Raw genomic sequence first — 8218 nt, 5'->3', positions numbered from 1 at the left:
ATGCCAATGGGGATGTTTAATTCAGGGACCTGCTGCACAGTGGCTCCCTTGGTAATACCTCAGCAGAGGACTGAGCCATGAGAAGGGGGGCAGTGGGCCCTACTCATTTGCCCAAACAGCTATGTTCCAGTTGTGTGGGTGAAGTACTGAGGAGGGAGGAGAGAGAGAGAACTATTGCTAGGGGCAGAGTTTGGGGGTATGTGCGAGTGTACCTCTGGCATTGGGTGTACCTTAATTTAGTCAGCCTCAGAGTACTTCTGCCTGCTGCCCACTCTAGAAATAGTAGGGGAAATCCTGTCCCCTGCCTTGAAGTCTGACAAACCTCCTAGTAACATCGGGGGGCAGGATTTTACTAGTAGAGCCTACACTAATAGGGCTGAAGCATTCCTGGAGAACTAGTGATGCAGTAAAAGATGAAAAACCTGGAGACAGTCAGTATTTCTGCCACAGTTGTAAAGACAACAGTCTCCTGAAACAACTAAAAAGTGGAGACAGTGTGATTTAATGAGCTGAAAGCATGTCTCTATAGCTGGAGTGCCAGATGCTCTGTAGTTGTAGGGTAAGGGTAGGGAACTGCAGGCAAACTGGGAGTTGCATCCAGCCCCTGAGGCTCAGGGCTCCTCCCAGCATTGGGGAGCCTCATGCTGGCACTCGAGCCTCTCGTCTCTCCCTCTCTCCCCACCCTTCCAACCTCCCGGTGAGTCTGGAGAACACAATCTACTAGCCAAGGCCCCACTAGGCTCTGGTGTGAGGAGGGAATGTGGGGAGTGTCTTTCCTTCTCAGTTGGAGTGAGGATTTGTTGTGGCTTTTTTTGCTTCACTTGCACATGGCCCCCGACTGACTTTTTTTTTTCTTTTATCTTCTCTGATTCAGTGGCCCTAACCTGAAAGGTTCCCCTCCTGTGCTATACAGTGTTACATACTGAGACCCGCTACAGCTTGGGCACAGAAAAAAGGACATAATCCAGACACTATAATACAGAGGTTCTCATACTTCATTGCACTATGACCCTTTTTTTATGACAAAGTACCATGTGACCCCAGCAAGGGTGACTGAAGTCTGAACCCAAGTGTTGTGGGGGAGGATGGGTGGTTAAAAAATCAGACTTACAGCCCCAGGAAGTGAGGGCAAGATCAGCACCAGGTGGGGAGATGACAACCTGAATCCTGCCACCTAGCACTGAAGCCTGAGCCACTGCCCAGAACTTCATCTTAATGAAGAGGAAGATAAACTCAGACTTAGCATCTCCCTTTCTATCATTTTATAAGTTCCAAATTGATGCCCAGGATTAGACTGGCATGGAGCCCCTGATTAGGGATGTTAAATTTTCTATTAACTGGCTAATTGAATAGTCAATGCCATTTGCATTAACTATATTTGATTAGTCAATAAGCCTGCCTCCGCCAGGGCTGTTGCTACACTGTGAAAGTGCTGTGGGGTGCTCAAGTAGTTCCCTGCTAGCCCTGTGGCATTTCAAAGCAGCAGTGCCACATGGAGCCCAGAGTCAGCTGGGTACTCACAATCCCCAGCTGACCCCAGGCTCCATGTGGCACTGCCACTCTGAAATGCCACATGCAACTCAGGGCCACCTGGGAGTATAGTCCCGGGCTGCACATGGCATTTCAAAGTAGCAGCACCACGTGAAGCCCAGGGTCTGTCTCCAGGCTTCATGTAGTGCTGCCACTTTGAAGCCACCCTTTCTTTCCCCCAACCGTCTCTGCCTCTCTGATAAAGGCGGGGGGGGGGGGGGAAAGGAGTGACTAGTAGAGCAGTGTGTCGACTATCGAATAAGCATTTGCTTATTGGATAGTTGACCACATCCCTACCCCTGAAGCCCAAGTGAAGTGACTCCAAACCCTTAACACCTGAGGCAGACAGGGTATTCTCTTCTGAACGTTGTCTCTCCTTTTCTGCGGGGGAGGAGACATCTCTTGGCAACGTGTGAGCACCTGAGCTGGCTAAAGGGAAAGACACTTGCTTGGGATCCTATTTTGGTAGTGACAAAAGGGAAAATAGAATGTTTTGTTTGAAGTAAAATGTTTGATAGTCTAGGTGAAGATTCATTTTTCACTAACCTCTTAGAATCTTCTGGACCTTTGGGAAGGTTCTGTGAGATTTAAGAAACTTCTGGAAGAGTTTAACAAATGAGATGAGAGTGCCATTTGATCAGGAGAAGCAAGTGTCAAACAAGAGCTTAGTGTAGATAATAGAAATCCCAATCTCTGCACACACATCTAACCTATTCTTAGCAGTCGTTTTCTTTTAAGTTTCGAGGACAATATTTATGCTAGTTAAAAGAAAAAGCCTCTTATAGGTAGAGAATGTAAAGGGGTGGATGAGACTGAGCGTTATCCCAGACAGCTCTTTTCTCCAATAGCTGGGACATGGCTATCTTGATCACACCAAGGTATCAGCATAAATAGAATAGTGCAAACTGCTTACTATTACCAAATAACAAGTAGTTCCTTAAGATGTCAGTAGAGCTATTTCAGCACTGTGTGAGTGTGGGGTTTGTGGGAGGAAGAAGGTGAGACTTACCTCTCATCTTTCTTTATTCCTGCAGAAGAAATCTCCAATTACTAGTAAGAACTAACATTTTAGAGTTTAGAAAACCTGTTGCTAGAAGCCTCCTAAATTATGTCCTAGGGAACACTGCAGTCTAGTCTAATGCTTAAAAAGCAGAAAATGGGTTGGAAACACAGTCTAGACTTGAACTAAGTGGGAAAGTGAACTTTTCAAAGAACCTCTCCTTTTTTGGTTTTGAGGAAATTAATGTATATAGTCCCAGAAATCCTGCAGCTCTATCAACTGTTACAAACTCAAAGCTTGGGCTACAGCTTCTTCCCTATTCTACACAACTAGGCTACACTTACACTGTAGACAGCCCTCACTAACAAGTAATAATGATGGAACGTCTTAGTACATAGAGAAGATAAACAAGGCACATTATGCCTGTATTATTTGTGTAGGCAAAAATGCTCTGTGCTGCTGCCACCAAAACCTTAACTTTCATTAGTGTTGCTACAACTAATGACCATTGATGTTTCCATTCAGCCATGCTACCATTGTCTCTCACTCTAATGTCTTAGGTTACCAAGCTGAAGTCCAACCCTTTCCTTCTTATAGGTATATAGGTAGTCAGTCCAGAAAGGCCCTTGTAGGTTTTTCTAACTTACTTTCAAATGAAATGAAGTGCTTGCTCGCTTTCTAAACATGGTATAGAAAGAAAGGATAAAATATAGATGGCTTATTTTTAGTTGACAATAGGTGATGCTAGCAATCCCAATTATTTTGTAGTGACTCTGACTGCTCCTGCTATGTGAAAGCACTCTGTTATTGAAGTCATGTCTCCAAATTCACAGGCCACAAGTACGGCCATTCTTGCGCAAGAACCTACAGATCATCCACACTGCCCACCTGCTCTTGCACAAGAAAATTTACAGTAAAGCATGGGAAGAGAGGGCTTCTTCCGCAAGAGCTACACCTTTTTCTCACAAGTGTGAGCTCTTGCGCAAGAGGGCAGTGTGAACATGCAGCAGGGATTTCTTCTGCAAGAAAGCCCTATGGCTAAAATGGCCATCAGAGCTTTCTTGTGCAAGAGAGCATCCACACTGCCATGGATGTGCTTGCACAAAAGCACGTGGTGGTGTGGACATGTTCTTGTGCAAGAGTTCTTGCACAAGAACCCATCAGTGTAGACATAGCCAGAGTGTGTGTGTTTCACAGCCCCAAGAGAAAGTTACAACACAGTGAAGTGGAAGCATAGACAAGCCAGAAGTGCTAGATTTATGCTGGGCCTTCCAAGAAGCTTTGTACACCAATTCAAACCCCACACACCAGCCCCATGAAAAGCTGGATGCCAGGTCAGCTTTTCAGACCAAAGTTTATTTAATTTCTGGGGATGAAGACAGCAGAGAGCACTCATGATTTGGGTTTTAGTAAGGAGGCTTGCAAATTCTCTGACTAGTTTTTTTTTTTTTTTTTTTTTTTTTTTACTGCTACCTCATTTCCTAGTGACAGTGCTATAGTTCAAAAATAAAATGTCACCAAGTTGCAGACAACCATAGTTAGTCAAGATTGTTCAACATGAAGGCTAGACAATACCCGCATCTGCTCGCTGGTTCTTGATTGGGATTTGGCTCCTACACTGAGTGGAGGCATATTTCTTGAGACAGTTCCGCTGTGCCCTCATCTGACCATTAAGTAAAATGCAAGGTACAACTCTAAATCAACCTCTGCCCCCACAAGGAGCAAACTGTGCACAGTTCTGTAGCCCACCCTTGCCACAAGTAAACCTGAGTCCTAGGATGATCATTTTTCTTTAACACACTTCTGATCCTGGCAGCACAATTTCACTTGAAAATTCCTAGAATGGGCTGAGCAGCCATTTAAGTTAGTTGGCTTAAGATGCACAGTGGTCATGGCCTATGTTTTCCCCAGTTTTCGGAAATAACTTATTCACACCCCCACACTCCAGATGTCTGTCAAATAGAAGCATAAGGTGGATTCATTATTTGATTAGATTTTCTTTTCTCTAAGGCAGGCTTCATTTTTAATCTTACTTTTTTTTTTTTTTTTTTTTTTTTTAAAGCAAGGCAAGACAGGACTCGCTGGTTTGTTCCTCTCTGGACAAACTATTTTAGGGTACGTCTACAGTGCACCATTATTTCAGGATACCTGAGTATCCTGAAATAGCTATCCCATGGCTTAACAAGGAGATCTTGCATGATCTAAAAATCAAAAAGGAGTCCTATAAAAAATGGAAACTAGGACAAATAACAAAGGATGAATATAGGCAAGCAACACGGGAATGCAGGGGCAAGATTAGAAAGGCAAAGGCACAAAATGAGATCAAACTAGCTACAGGCATAAAGGGAAACAAGAAGACCTTTTATACATACATTAAAAGCAAGAGGACGACCAAGGACAGGGTAGGCCCACTGCTCAGTGAGGAGGGAGAAGCAGTAACAGGAAACTTGGAAGTGGCGGAGATGCTCAATGACTTCTTTGTTTCGGTCTTCACCGAGAAGTCTGGAGGTATGCCTAACGTAGTGAATACAAGCAGAGAGAGGGTAAGTTTAGAAGATAGGATACTCAAAGAACAAGTTAAAAATCACTTAGGAAAGTTAGATGTCAGCAAGTCACCAGGTCCTGATGAAATGCATCCCAGGATACTCAAGGAGCTGATAGAGGAGGTATCTGAGCCTTTAGCTATGATGATTGAAAAATCATGGAAGACAGGGGAGATACCAGAAGACTGGAAAAGGGCAAATATTGTGCCCATCTATAAAAAGGGGAATAAGAACAACCCAGGAAACTACAGACCGGTCAGTTTAACGTCTGTCCCAGGGAAGATAATGGAGCAGGTAATTAAGGAAATCATATGCAAACACTTGGAAGGTAATAAAGTGATAGGGAATAGCCAGCATGGGTTTCTGAAGAACAAGTCATGCCAAACTAATCTGATAGCTTTCTTTGATAAGATAACGAGCCTTGTGGATAAGGGAGAAGCGGTGGATGTCATATACCTAGACTTTAGTAAGGCATTTGATACAGTCTCGCATGATATTCTTATTGATAAACTAGACAAATATAACTTAGATAGGGCCACGATAAGGTGGGTGCATAATTGGCTGGATAACCGTAGTCAGAGAGTTGTTGTTAACGGTGCTAAATCCTGCTGGAAAGGGATAACAAGTGGAGTTCCGCAAGGGTCTGTTTTGGGACCCATACTGTTCAATATCTTCATCAATGATGTAGATATTGGGATAGAGAGTACGCTTATTAAGTTTGCAGGTGATACCAAACTGGGTGGGGTTGCAACTTCTTTGGAGAATAGGGACATAATTCAAAATGACCTTAGCAAGTTAGAGAAATGGTCAGAGGTAAACAGGATGAAGTTTAATAAAGAGAAATGCAAAGTGCTCCACTTAGGAAGGAACAATCAGTTCCATACATACAAGATGGGAAGCGACTGTCTAGGAAGGAGCATGGCGGAAAGGGATCTAGGGGTCATAGTGGACCACAAGTTGAATACGAGTCAACAGTGTGATGCTGTTGCAAAAAAAGCAAATGTGATTCTAGGTTGTATCAACAGGTGTGTTGTAAGCAAAACTCGTGAAGTCATTCTGCCGCTCTACTCTGCACTAGTTAGGCCTCAGCTGGAGTACTGTGTCCAGTTCTGGGCGCCACATTTCAAGAAAGATGTGGAGAAATTGGAAAGGGTACAGAGAAGAGCGACAAGAATGATTAAAGGTGTGGAGAACATGACCTATGAAGCCAGGCTTCATGAATTGGGCTTTAGTTTGGAAAAAAGAAGATTAAGGGGGGACATGATAGCGGTTTTCAAATATCTAAAAGGGTGTCACAAGGAGGAAGGAGAAAATTTGTTCCTCTTGGTTTCTGAGGACAGGACAAGGAGTAACGGGCTTAAAGTGCAGCAGGGGAGGTTTAGATTGGACATTAGGAAAAAATTCCTAACTGTCAGGGTGGTCAAATATTGGAATAAATTGCCAAGGGAGGTGGTGGAATCTCCCTCTCTGGAGATATTTAAGAACAGGTTAGACAGACATCTGTCAGGGATGGTGTAGACGGAGCTTGGTCCTGCCTTGAGGGCGGGGGGCTGGACTCGATGACCTCTCGAGGTCCCTTCCAGTCCTATGATTCTTTGTCTTCACAGCAAGCCCGCTATCTCACTATTCCAATGTCCCTGCAAACCTCATTCTACAAGGAGTAAGGGGTGGTTCGGAATAGTGCTTTATTTTGAAATTTGACTTTATGTAGACAGCACCAAATGATGAAATAAGCTATTTTGAAATAGCATCAAAATAAGATATGCAATTTATGTAGCTCAAATTGCATATCTTATTTTGAGTTACAGTGCAGTGTAGCCGCACCCTTAAGTTCCCCAGGGTATGTCTACACTACCACCTTAGTTCGAACTAGGGTGGTTAATGTAGGCAACCGGAGTTGCAAATGAAGCCCGGGCTTCGAATTTCCCAGGCTTCATTTGCATATTTCCGGGCGCCGCCATTTTTAAATGTCCGCTAGTTCGGACTCCGTGCCTGCGGCTACACGCGGCACAAACTAGGTAGTTTGGATTAGGCTTCCTATTCCGAACTACTGGTACACCTCGTTTCACGAGGAGTAACAGTAGGAAATTCAAATCCCGGGCTTCACTTGCAACTCCAGTTGCCTACATTAACCACCCTAGTTCGAACTAGGGTGGTAGTGTAGACATACCCCCAGAGGGTAGGATGAGGAGAAACAATATTTACAAAACAGAACATAGGAGGTAGCTCTACAGTGGCTCAAAGCAGAATTCTGCCTCCTCCCACAGCCCCAGCTGGAAGTACTCTCTAAGACAAATGGACAGTGTTGGAAAAGACAGCTCTGGGGAAGTTTCTTCCTAACACAAGGTCATGAGTAGGTGGTTCATGCATGGGGATTTACATTCTCTCTACAGTTTTGCCCGTTACAAATATAACTATGGCTGATGCTGTTTAGAAGTGTCTAATCATTTTGTAGCTTGCTTATCTCTTGGCCTCAATAATAGCTGGTAGCAGTGCCCTAAAGTAAATTTGCATTCTGTGCAACAAGTGTTTTCTTACCCCTTTTTATGATAATTTCACTGGGTGTGGTCCAGCTCTAGCACTGTAAGAAACTGTTATTGTTACATGCTACAAACTCTTCCAGGGCATCAGTCAGTTTCATTAATTTGTCTAGTTATGTCTTTACTATTTAGGCACATCCCTCCCATGGAAATCAATGGGAGGTAGGTGCCCATATTTCTTTAGGGTTCTGGGCAATATTCCCTCTAATTTTTTCCATCCACGTGCTGAATAAATGTTGTGTGTACCAAGGCATGTGCAGATGTGCACCACCAGTAGAAACACATGGGCTGCGTCTAGATTGGCATGATTTTCCGGAAATGCTTTTAATGGAAAAGTTTTCTGTCAAAAGTATTTTTGGAACAGAGCCCCTAGATTGGTACGGACGCTTTTCCACAAAAGCACTTTTTGCGGAAAAGCGTCTGTGCCAATCTAGACGCGCTTTTCCGCAAAAAAGCCCCGATCGCCATTTTCGCGATCGGGGCTTTTTTGCGCAAAACAAATCTGAGCTGTCTACACTGGCCCTTTTGCTCAAAAGCTTTGTGCAAAAGGGACTTTTGCCTGAACGGGAGCAGAATAGTATTTCCACAAGAAGCACTGATTTCTT

Source organism: Pelodiscus sinensis, chromosome 1, assembly GCF_052426305.1.
Source record: "Pelodiscus sinensis isolate ZL-2025 chromosome 1, ASM5242630v1, whole genome shotgun sequence".
Taxonomy (NCBI): Eukaryota; Metazoa; Chordata; order Testudines; family Trionychidae; genus Pelodiscus; species Pelodiscus sinensis.
Note: the sequence above shows the minus strand (reverse complement) of the source record.